The following is a 12,636-nucleotide window of genomic DNA, read 5'->3' on the forward strand; positions in this document are numbered from 1 at the left end:
GAGTGACATGACCCAGCCCTGTCCCATTGTTCCCAGTGGGGGTCCAGCCCCCACACGCAGCCTCCCTGGGGCGGGGGTGCTGATTGGGCACAGATAGTACACGCAGCATGATGGCTTCCTGACTGTGAGGGGCTCAGTGCCTCCCTTCCAAGCCCTGACCCCAAACAGCCTCTTCACCACATGTCCAGCCCGTCCCCACGAAGCCGTTACTGGCAGGGATGGCACCGGGAGCTCCTGGAGGATGGGGGGCTGGCAGGGAACCCAGCCAGTGTCCTGCCCTCAGCGCGGGGTTCACAGCCAGGACAAGGGCCCCTGCATCCTGCCCAGGCATTGGGCGCAGCCAGAGTGAGAGCAACATGGAGCAACAGTAACAGGGAATCGCCCCATCCCTCCGGGGAGCCACCCCAGCCCAATTCCCCCTGCTGGACCCTGGGCACCTGGCTCCCCAAGGACCCCAGTGCCCTGGAGCCCGGCCAGTGGCTGTGGCCCTGCTCCGACCAGTCAGGGGAAAGGACCCTCATGGGTTATGGCTCCCTCCTTGGGAGGGGCGTCCAGGCCAGGAGCACCCCAGCCAGTAGATGCACTCGCTGTGCTGTTCTACCTCCCTCCTGCCCGCTGGAGACTCCTGCTCTGCCCTGCTCCCTCCTTCTAACCCGGATCCTGGCCACATTCTCCTGGGGGCTCATGGCTGGGGCCAGGGAGGTCCCTTCACCCCCAGAGGAAGGGTGAGGGGCTTGGGAGGGAGGGACTCGACTGCTCCCTACTCCCTGCCGCAGACGAGGTCACCAGAGGCTGCTCCCCCAGTGGCTGGAGGCTGCTGGCCCCATGACTCTTGTGCTACCATCACACTTGCAAGTGTCGTTTATTTTTCAAGCCGCAGTTGCACTAGCAGGGGGAGCTGGACCAGGGCTGATGGCAGCTTGGGGAGTGGGAGGGAGAGTCCCACTCAGCCAGGCTGGGTTATGAACCCCCTTCCCAGGGCGAGTGCCCCACAGGAACCAGCATAGCTGCCAAAGGGCATGACTTGCCCAGCCCCTTTGCCCTGGGGGGGGCACCACTTGGGCGCAGAAGGAACACGCAGACTGGCGATCTCCCCAGGTGTGTCAGACACTCAGTGGGTCTTTCCTTCATCCTAATGTCCACAGGAGGCTGTAGGGGGCGGAGATGCTGCTGGCGTGGGGCTCTCGGTTACATTTCTCTGTCGCAGACCTACCTCAAACCTCCATCAGTCCTGGATCCTAGCGACTGAGAAACGCTGGCTGGTTTGGCAAGGGCTGTGCTGCATTTCTGCCTGTCTCTGTGGGGCATGGTGCACTTTCCAGAGGGAATATCTGCCCCTGCTGAGCACCAGTATGGAACCCATACTATGTGTCAGGCTCCAATCTAGAACCCCCTCTTCCCAGAGTGTGTAACAACCTCCAGTCTAGAATCCCTACCCCTCCTGAGTGTGCACCTGGCTCCGGTCTAGAACACCCAGCCTCTATGTCCATGTGGCTCCTGTCTAGAATGTCCACCCCATCCGGAGTGTGTGCCCTGGCTCAAATCTAGAATCCATACCCTGTCCTGACTTTGCTCAAGACTCCAATCTTGAACCCTCCCCTCACTTCTTAGTGACCTCTGTGCTTCAGTCTAGAACCTCTGCCCCTTCCCTGAGCAAGTGTTAAACTCCAGTCTAGATACCGCACTCTGAGCATGGTCTAAGTTCCCCACTGGAGCCTCTCCCCAGCCTGGGGTTAGCTTGGAGAGAGAATTCCCAGCTGGAGCAGCTCCATTGATGTCAGGGCCGATTGGCACCCGCTGGGACCTGCCTGACGTCCCATTTCATTGCACAGTGCTGCTGGCACAGGCAGCCGCAGTCCAATCTCGTTGAGCGACAAATGGGCATGTTCGGCCTCCTGCCCCGTCCCCAGCACTCTGTGACTGGCCCGACAGGGTGGAAGAGAGCCGGACACACGGACAGAGATGCGGGCGCCTGTGATGGGTTTTCTGGGGGTGCAACCTCAAACCGGGGTACCGCTAAGCCCTGTCTGCCACCAACCTGGCCTCCCTCTCACCCCCCAGCCTCCTGCCTCCCTCATTAACCTGCCTGCCCTGTCGAATAGACTGACCTGGAGCACTGGTCTCTCCCCATTGCCCCTGGGGATTGTTACACTCAGGGTTCTGATTTCCTGTCAATCCTTCTGCTTGGTAGTGGGAGCTACCCAACCAAAAACTGCACCGAGTTTACTAAGGGGCCAACAGTCCCCTTACATAAAGGACAGATCCAGCCAAAACCAGCCCCGTTAGGAGCCAGCACTGCTCCCATGGGGTCAGTGTCTTATGCTTAGAAGAAGCACATGGGACGTTTTTAGGGGAAAAGGCAATATGCCGCATCCATTGAAGATACAACAATTAGCGTATGCATTTAATTATATCACACACACACACACACACAGTCCTACCAGTCGACGTCATAGTTACCAGTTTAGAGTTTGGATCTACCTAGCGGTCAGCTGGGTTGATCACCAGTAGGGAGAAGCTGGTCACAACACGATGCTCCGGGGAAGTCTTGGCAGGATGAACCCAAAGTTTCATGGCAAGGCATCCTGTTCATATAGTGATTTTTTTTTTATTGGGAGCAATGAATTTTGCACTATCATGTTGTTTTGTTCTTTGACGAGTGCTTGTTATTTTAAATTGTTTTTTTTTATTTTATTTCATTTTTTTTATTAAGTTCCTCAGGGAATTATTTTATGCTGGTTTTGATTATGGCTATTTTGTTCCCATTCATAGGTGCCTGTTTTATTTTTAGACTCGTTAATTTGCCCTCCTCTGACATTTTAATAGGGTCATGTTGCAGCCTTCTGGCACCCTTGTGTCTGTGTCCAGTTCCTCCCTAGACCATCTGGATCAGCGATGGCCTTCACACTTCTCTTTTAACACACACATTTCTTATTCACACACAAAACAACATTAATTGACACAGAACATTTTGAACAGGAACATAAAATTTCAATGCAAAAGAAAAACAATTATTGCATTTTTTGTACTTATTTTAAAATGCTAAACTTACAACAAATTGGTGACCCTCAAAGGTCTGTCACTGCCTTGAAATCAGCACAGACACAGATTCCGGCTGATGTATTTCCACCAATGGCCCGTTAGGCCATTCCTTTTTGCTTTTAGAAAGGGTGGCTGGCAGGATATGATTAAATCATACACCAATACATTGAATACATGCTAGATTATTACTTTTTATTTTTTATTTTAAATTATATAAACTACAAATATAAAATCCTACTACTACATGTCCCCCTTTTGACCCCTCAAGAACAATTCTTGAGTGGGTCATATTTTATATAACTATTTTATAGCAATCTAATGAGAGACAATTTGAGCTTGTGGTTGTATTTTAACAAACTTTTGTTTGTTTGTTTAATAGCACGTCCAACACATTCCCAGCAAGCAAACACAGGACAATATTAATACAACTAGTAGTGGGTGAAACATCATAGACAATATGCCCTTAAAGGTTGGGGACCATCCTGTAAAAACATCATACCAGTGATAGGCTGTTAGGGTTTTTTTAGGCTTAGCAATTTCTAACATGTTTTTATTTGCATGCAAGATTTGAATGATAAGCTTTTTTATATTTTTTTGTGGTTTGATGTAAAAACTGAGTTACCTTTGTTTTTGACAACAAGTGATTAGTTAGATTGTGGCAATTTAGGCCAAGGGTAACAGAGAAATTAACCGGGGTGGCCGTTATAGAGCTCTGTGCTTTTTTTATTTTTGGTAAATAGAATGTGTGATTGCTAGTATATAATACATGGGCATTACATCTACATTCATTTACTGGGGGTTGCCTAATACTTGCTGTCATAACTATAAAGGGAAGGGTAACAGCTCTCCTGTGTACAATACTATAAAATCCCTCCTGGCCAGAGACTCCAAAATCCTTTTCCCTGTAAAGGGTTAAGAAGCTCAGGTAACCTGGCTGGCATCTGACCCAAAGGACCAATAAGGGGACAAGATACTTTCAAATCTTGGTGGGGGAAGGCTTTTGTTTCTGCTCTTTGTTTTGGGGGGGTGTTTGCTCTTGGGACTGAGAGGGACCAGACATCAATCCAGGTTCTCCACATCTTTCTGAACAAGCCTCTCATATTTCAAACTTGTAAGTAAACAGCCAGGCAAGGCGTGTTAGTTTTTATCTTTGTTTTCTCAACTTGTAAATGTACCTTTGTGTTTATCTCTGTTTGCTGTAACTTTGAACCTAAGGCTAGAGGGGATTCCTCTGGGCTCTTTAAGTTTGATTATCCTGTAAAGTTATTTTCCATCCTGATTTTACAGAGATGATTTTTACCTTTTTCTTTAATTAAAAGCCTTCTTTTTAAGAACCTGATTGATTTTTCCTTGTTTTTAAGATCCAAGGGGGTTGGATCTTGATCCACCAGGAGTTCGTGGGAGAAAGGAGGGGGATGGTTAATTTCTCCTTGTTTTAAGATCCAAGGGGTTTGGATCTGTATTCACCAGGGAATTGGTGAAGAGTCTCTCAAGGCTACCCAGGGAAGGGAATTAGCATTTTGGGAGTGGTGGCAGCGGACCAGATCTAAGCTGGTAGTTAAGCTTAGAAGTTTTCATGCAGGCCCCCACATTTGTACCCTAAAGTTCAAAGTGGGGAAGCAGCCTTCACAATTGCATTCTCCAAAAATACTGTTTCCTAGGATGTAACACATACAAATTGTCCATTGTATAAAACACGTTGTCGTCAGACGCTACCGGTGTGGTGCTGTGCTCTGTTCAATGTTGATATCAATCGGGTGTGTGTGTCTGTTCCCTCAGCTCTGCGCAGATAGTTGACACAGCAGATCTTGTTGGCAAATATTAATATATTTTTTATCAAATACAATTTTTTGCCAAATGTATTGTATTAATTTGGTAACAAGGAATTTTGCAGAAGTGAGGAGAGGCGGGGAAAGGGGAGGGGTGAAGAGCAACCTAGGAAGGTAGCGAGACCTGAGCCAAGAGAGATTGACTCTATCAAGGTACTGTATTTGAAAGTACAGGCAGCAGCAGCAAGTTTAGCAAACTGAGAAAGCATATAAAGGACAACACTTAACCGGTACGTAAAAATATTTGAGAAAGAAGGTTCTATTTTCAGATATGAGTGCGGACTGTGGTTCCGTGGGTCAAAGGAGTTGGGAACCTGCACAGTTGGGAATCGCGCCCCTGTTTTTTATCCTGGCTCTGAGAGGAGAGTGGGGGTAGTTACCTGCCCTTGTAAAATCTGAATTTGTTCCTCCAGCGTCTGTTGCTTTTGTGTGCATGCCAAACGGATGGTGGGAGTGCACTTTTTTTTGCTGCAGTTAACTGGTTTGGGGCAACTCCATGTGTTAATGTATCAATTCTAGGTGTTAACCTGCTTAATTTTGGTTTTTTACTTTGAAATTCTTCTTTATTCACTCCCCTGCGATTGAGTCGCAGCTCCTGTCTCCTAATGTGCTCTGTGAACTGTTCCATATTTTCCTTCATCTGATTTACCAATTCTGTGAAAGTATTGTGTGCTACTCTTTCCTTCTGTGCACTTACTTGTCCCGTTCTGACAGGCACCAGTCTAGGTCTCAGTTTAAGTTTAACTGGAACGTGGCTTTTATCATAAGGTGGTGGTTGCCATGTAATGGACCCCGTTTCATCTTTTAATTTTTCTAGGACCACCTTTATCCACTTCTGTCCCCATTCTTCAGGCACAGGGGAGCTACCTGAAGCCTGCTGTTTACCACCAATATTTATAACAGGGGACGGCACGTGTATTTTTTGTAGGTTCCTTGCAGCTATTTCCAATGTTTTATTCTCCTGCTTTATTTGCTTGAGCATATGGTGAATCTGGACCACCTGTTGCCCTGCTAAAAGAGCAGATCCCGAGAGAACCTCCAATGACCACAGGCTCTCGTAAGGTACGAAGGCACCCGGGCCAGGTTTATTGTCGAAGAGAAACACAGTCTCCAGCTCCCTGGCATAGAAGTCCTAGGTGCTGCTAGCTAGTACATATATGCTCCCTGACAATGGACTCAGCTCAATCAGTGGGGGGACTTTGCCCCCTAGGCTGGACAAAGACATCCACTCAGGGGTGCATTCTTATACACAGGTACAAACAAGTTACACATCACTCCTGACATATTGAGGTGCAACCCCTCTACGTAGCAAGGTACAACCCCTCTATGTAGTAAGGTACCGCCTCTCACCTTGTACATGTTGGTTCGAACAAAACAACTCTATCCATCATATTGCCCTTTTGACCCTGTCATTGGGATGGGTCAGCTTCTTCCTTGTTCTCTGTGTGGAATGTGCAAGAATGTGAATGTTCTGATATCTGGTGTTTTAGGTATGTCTCTTTTTGCAGCATCAGCCCTTTCCTTGCCAGCTTCTGTGAGCAGGGCCTGCCTCTGGCTCACAGCTTAACTTTGCTTTATGTTAGCAAAGTCTTGACCATTACTTTAGTTCAGGCCTCAGGGCTCATACTGGGCCTCTGATAAGGGTTTGTGTTTCAGGGCCTCCTCTTACTACACACGTGTCATATTTTTTAGTTCATCCCATACTCATGTTCCCAGTGATGTGTCTTTGCTACATGGTTCTGTGGTGACAGGTAGGGACAAGCACACCCATTTCTGAGGGCTTTATTTTGTACACCCTCGGGTATTTAATAATTTCTCCTCTTTTTTAGCCCACTGACCCATAACCCAGAGTAGCCAAAAGGATCCCATGGTTAATTTTGGGAGCAGGCTTACTTTCCATATCTCTGTCTCCACAGACTGTTGGTGAGCAATTTTAACAATAATTTCACCTAATAACAAATGAGGCTTAACCATGCTGGAAACACATTGCATTCATTAATATTTGTAGGTGTTAAACAAGGACCTTTTTTGTTGTTTTAAAAGATGTGTTAATACCTGAACATTCCCAGATATTGCCCAAAACATTTTGTGTTTAAGAATTTACATTTTATGACCAAGGCAGGTTTATTTTCTAATTGTATTTGTTGTTTATACAGCAGCCAGGAGGTGGTGTTTAGCCACCGCCACATATTTTATGTTGCTTTTAGGTTTCCCAGACCTATTTGTACCAAATTTACAGTATTATTTGCCTGCTTGTGACAAGAAACTTAACTTATTCTTAATTACCTTTAGGTTTATAGTGTTTATAATTTTTGCTTTAAATTTAACTCCTCCTAATATGGTGTTTACTACATTTTGTTTTGCTTGGCCATTGGTGTCTTGATGTGTTTTTATTTAGGCCGTTATAATAGGAAGGGAGTAGGGTGAACTTTTAGGTTTTAATTTACTACGGGGTATTGGACAATACTTTAGAATAACTGTTAGTATTGTTCGTGTTTTAACAGGCTTATTTTACTGATATGGTAATTGTGAGTAACTGGAACTTTAGGTGGTAAACCCAGAGGGACTTTTTATTTTAACCCCTATTCCCCAGTGGTTTGGTATTTTTGTGGTGTTTATAAGGTGAACCTTAAGTCCAACATCCCCTTCCCAGGCATACAGATTGGTATTTTTAGGTTTCAAAGTAGCAGCCGTGTTAGTCTGTATCCGCAAAAAGAACAGGCGTACTTGTGGCGAGCTGTAGCCCACGAAAGCTTATGCTGAAATAAATTTGTTAGTCTCTAAGGTGCCACAAGTACTTCTGTTCTTTTTTCTAGTATTTTTATTACACTATTTTATGAGGATTACTGGATCACAGGTAGGAATTCATGATTGGTTGGTGGGGAGGGAATTATTTTTTAAATATTGGCTTATAAGGAAGGCTGCATCTTCTCCCATGATTGTTCTAATTATTTGGGCAGTAAAAGTTCCCAGAAGCAGGTAAAGCCAAACCTTACATTGGAGTCTCATTTTCTGTGGATTAAAATTGTGGTGGTTGAGCAGCGATTCGTGCTCAGGATGTCCTTTTCTGCAAAGAATTTAAACATCATTAGTTATGTTAGTCTCTGATTCTATGATTCCACAGGGCTGCCTTTGTGGGCCTTTGTTTTTGAATTTTGTTGTTTATGTGTTTGATGGCTTGATTAACCCTATCCTGGAGGATGGTTTTATTTTTTTGTAATTGTTTGAGCCATTGAAAATAATTATGCTGGATTATATTAGGGCTTTTTTCGGATCCTGTGCCAAGTCATTAGGATCAATTATTCGGTGCATTGAATGTTCAAAGAGAATTTAGAAGGGTTAAATTTTCATCCTTAGTGTATTACTGCTGTGGACGGCAGCCAAAATCAGAGGCAGTTTAACCAGCCAGTTTTTGTGTGTGTGTGTGTGTGTGTGTGTGTGTGTGATTTATTATTTTTTGGAGTGCTTCCTTAACAGTGCAGTTCATGTGCTTCACTTGGCCCGAGGACTGAGGCCGGTCTGGTATATGGAACTTTTCTTTAATTTTTAAGGCTTCCATTATTGTGGTAAAAATTTTTTTACAAAGGCTCCCCCATTGTCAGAATTTATTATTTCACGGGTGCCATATTTACATTAAAAAACTTTTTGGCCACTACCCTAGTGCTATTATTTTTAGCAGGAAATGCCTCCACCCATTCTGAAAAGGAATCAATTATCACCAATAAATACTGGAATTCTTTTTTATTTCCTGGCAATTTATTAATAACATCAGTTTGAACCCTGTGCCATGGAACAAGCCTTCACTGGTGCATTCTGAGTTGCCGGTGTGGAGTACGAGCCTTGTTTTGAGCACACCGCACACAATTTCGCACCCATGTTTAATCATTATTTTTATACACTTTTATTTTGCTACTTGCTTTAGCCTTTTTAAAGTTCCTTTTATTTTTTTTATGCATAAACTGATGGGCTACATGAAGTAACTCTTGTCTCTATTTTTCTTGGAACTCCAATAGGATGATCTGTAGTGCCATTTGTTGGCTCAGATGTGTCAGCACAGACATTTCTTTTCTGATTTCTAGTTACAACTGCTATGTCATGCTGTCGGGCTATTGTATCCACCTGATTATTCCAGGTGGCCGCCATGCCCGTTCCTTTACTGTGTGCCTTTACAGGTCGCACCTTTAACTGTTTAGGGTTCTTTGCTACCCACTGGTACATTTATTTTCATTTTTTTGAATATGCAATATTTTTTTTATTTGCTGCTTTTTACCCATTCCTATACCAATCATGTATCCAAAACTATATTCCCTTTACACAAAAATGACTGTCAGCATAAATGTACATGGGCCGTGGGGAATTTTCATATTGCCTTAAAACCTGATAGATTGCGTGGAGCCAATCCATAGTTTAAGTGTTCCTGAATGACTTCTTTTTCTAAGGGTATCAGAGTAGCAGCCGTGTTAGTCTGTATCCGCAAAAAGAACAGGAGTACTTGTGGCACCTTAGAGACTAACAAATTTATTAGAGCATAAGCTTTCGTGGACTACAGCCCACTTCTTCAGATGCATATAGAATGGAACATATATTGAGGAGATATATATACACACATACAGAGAGCATGAACAGGTGGGAGTTGTCTTACCAACTCTGAGAGGCCAATTAAGTAAGAGGAAAAAAAAAAAACTTTTGAAGTGATAATCAAGATAGCCCAGTACAGACAGAAAAACTTCAAAAACAGACTCCAACGAGAGACTGCTGAGCTGGAATTGATATGCAAACTAGACACAATCAACAAAGGATTGAATAAGGACTGGGAATGGCTGAGCCATTACAAACATTGAATCTATCTCCCCTTGTAAGTATTCTCACACTTCTTATCAAACTGTCTGTACTGAGCTATCTTGATTATCACTTCAAAAGTTTTTTTTTTTTTTCCTCTTACTTAATTGGCCTCTCAGAGTTGGTAAGACAACTCCCACCTGTTTATGCTCTCTGTATGTGTGTATATATATCTCCTCAATATATGTTCCATTCTATATGCATCCGAAGAAGTGGGCTGTAGTCCACGAAAGCTTATGCTCTAATAAATTTGTTAGTCTCTAAGGTGCCACAAGTACTCCTGTTCTTTTTTCTAAGGGTATGTCTACACTATGAAATTAGGTTGATTTTATAGAAGTTGATCTTTAGAAAGAGATTTTATACAGTCGATTGTGTATGTCCCCACTAAGAGCATTAAATCAGGGAGTGCGTCCTCAATACTGTGGCTAACATCGACTCAAGGAGCAGTGCTCTGCGGGTAGCTATCTCGCAGTCGCGGCTGCCCATTGGAATTCTGGGTTTAGCTCCCAATGCCTGATGGGGCAAAAACATTGTCACGGGTGGTTTTGAGTACATGTCGTCATCTCCCCTCCCTCCGTGAAAGTAATGGCAGACAATCGTTTTGCGCCTTTTTTCCTGGGTTACCCGTGCAGATGCCATAGCATGGCAAGCATGGAGCCCGCTCAGCTCACCCTGCTGTTGTGAGCATTGTAAACACCTCGCGCATTATCCTGAATATGTGCAGAACTTGGCTAGGAGATGCCAGCACGAGGACAATTGTGAGGAGGACATGGACACAGACGTTCCTGAAAGCATGGGATCAGGGGCGGCTCTATGTATTTTGCTGTCCCAAGCACGGCAGTCAGGCGGCTTTCGGCGGCACACCTGCGGGAGGTCTGGCTGGTAACACAGATTCGGCAGCATGCCTGCGGGAGCTCCGCCGGTCCCGCGGATTCGGCGTACCCGCCGCCGAATTGCTGCCAAAGCCGTGGGACTGGCGGACCTCCTGCAGGCACGCCACCGAAGGGTCCCTGACTGCCGCCCTCACAGCAACCAGCAGGCCGCCCCCTGCGGCTTGCGGCCCCAGGCACGCGCTTCGTGTGCTTGTGCCTGGAGCCGCCCCTGCATGGGATGTGGCAATTGGGACATCATGGCGGCATTGGGGTAGGTTGATACAGTGGAACGCCGATTCTGAGCCCGGGAAACAAGCACGGACTGGTGGGACCACATACTGTGGCAGGTATGGGATGATTCCCAGTGGCTGCAAAACTTTTGCTTGCGTAAGACCACTTTCCTGGAACTTTGTGAGTTGCTTTCCCCCACCCTGAAGCGCAGAAATACCAAGATGAGAGCTGTCCTGACACTTGAGAAGTGAGTGGTGACAGCCCTGCGGGCGCTTGCAACACCTGATTGCTACCGGTCAGTCGGGAATCAATTTGGAGTGGGCAAATCTACTGTGGGGGCTGCTGTGATCCAAGTAGCCAATGTAATCACTGACCTTCTGCTAACAAGGGTAGTGACGCTGGGAAATGTGCAGGTCATATTGGACGGCTTTGCTGCAATGGGGTTCCCTAACTGTGGTGGGGCGATAAATGGAACGCATATCCCTATCTTGGCACCGGAGCACCTCTACCACCACTGAGAACAGCTGAGCTCCATCCTCTTTGGAACACCTCCCCCCTTCAGGTAGTTGAAGGCTGCTATCAAATCCCCCCTCACTCTTCTCTAAATAACCCCAGTTCCCTCAGCCTCTCCTCATAAGCAGTGATGAGCTGCCAAAATCTTAGGAACCGGTTCCCTATGGGGTCTTCGATGGCACAGTGGTGGCGGTTCCTTCAGTTCCAGAGCGAGTGAAGGACCCGCTGCCGAAGTGCCGCTGAAGACCTGGTAGGGAACCGTCCGGTGAGTACATCCCCCCTCCTCTGACCCGCACCCATGTCCTGCCCCTGACTGCCCCCCTCAGAACCTGCAACCCATCAATGCCCCCTCCTTGTCCCCTGACCACTCCTTCCCGAGACCACCCACCCTAATTGCCATCCAGGACCCCACCCCCTACCCAACTCGCCCTGCTCCCTGTCCCCTGACTGCCCTAACCCCATCCACCACCACCCCGGCAGACCCCCGGAACTCCCATGCCTATCCAATCCCCCGTTTCCAGTCCCCTAATCGCCACCCCAGAACCTCTGCCCCATCCAACTCCCCCCCAACTTCCTGTCCCCGGGACACCCTGCCCCTTATCCAACCGGCCCCGGCCCCCTGCTATGCTGCTTACCCCCACCTGCCCCCTCTCCCGGAGCCACAGCATACCGCATCCAGGAGCGGTGTGGTGGCACCAGCGGGGCCTGAGCTCCCGCCACTCGGCCCGGAGCTCGCAGAACCCCCATAGCCTTACCACCTGGCTCTGAGCAGCGGGAGCTCAGGCCCTGCTGGAGCCACCACGCCACTGCAGCGCTGTCCAGGGCCACTCCGGGAGAGGGGGCAGGCGGGGGTAAGCAGCATGGTAAGAGGCCAGGACCAGGGGGTTTGGATAAGGGGCAGGGAGTCCCGGGAACAGGGAGGGGGGGCTTGGATGGGCCAGAGGTTCTGGGGGTGGTCAGGGGACAGGGAATGGGGGAGTTAGGTAGGGGGGAAGGCAGGGCCGGGGGGAGCCTCAGCTTCTTGTGGGGGCCCCTGCGGGGCCCAGGCAAATTGCCACACTTGCCTCCCCTCGGCCCTGGAACTCGCAGCCCCCCCCCCGCCCCCTTACCTTGCTAGCGGCTGCTCAAAGCGGGATCTGGGGAGCTGAGCTGCCGGCGGCTAGGCATGCTGCAGCTCTGGGGCCGGGGGAGGTCCCAGCTAGGACTCCTGGGAGCTTAGGTGGGAGACAGGACGGTCCCGCAGGCCGGACGTGGCACACGGACCGGAGTTTGTTTGTCCAACCCCCGACCCTTTAATTGCTGGCTCTCCA

Source organism: Malaclemys terrapin, chromosome 20, assembly GCF_027887155.1.
Source record: "Malaclemys terrapin pileata isolate rMalTer1 chromosome 20, rMalTer1.hap1, whole genome shotgun sequence".
Classification (NCBI taxonomy): domain Eukaryota; kingdom Metazoa; phylum Chordata; order Testudines; family Emydidae; genus Malaclemys; species Malaclemys terrapin.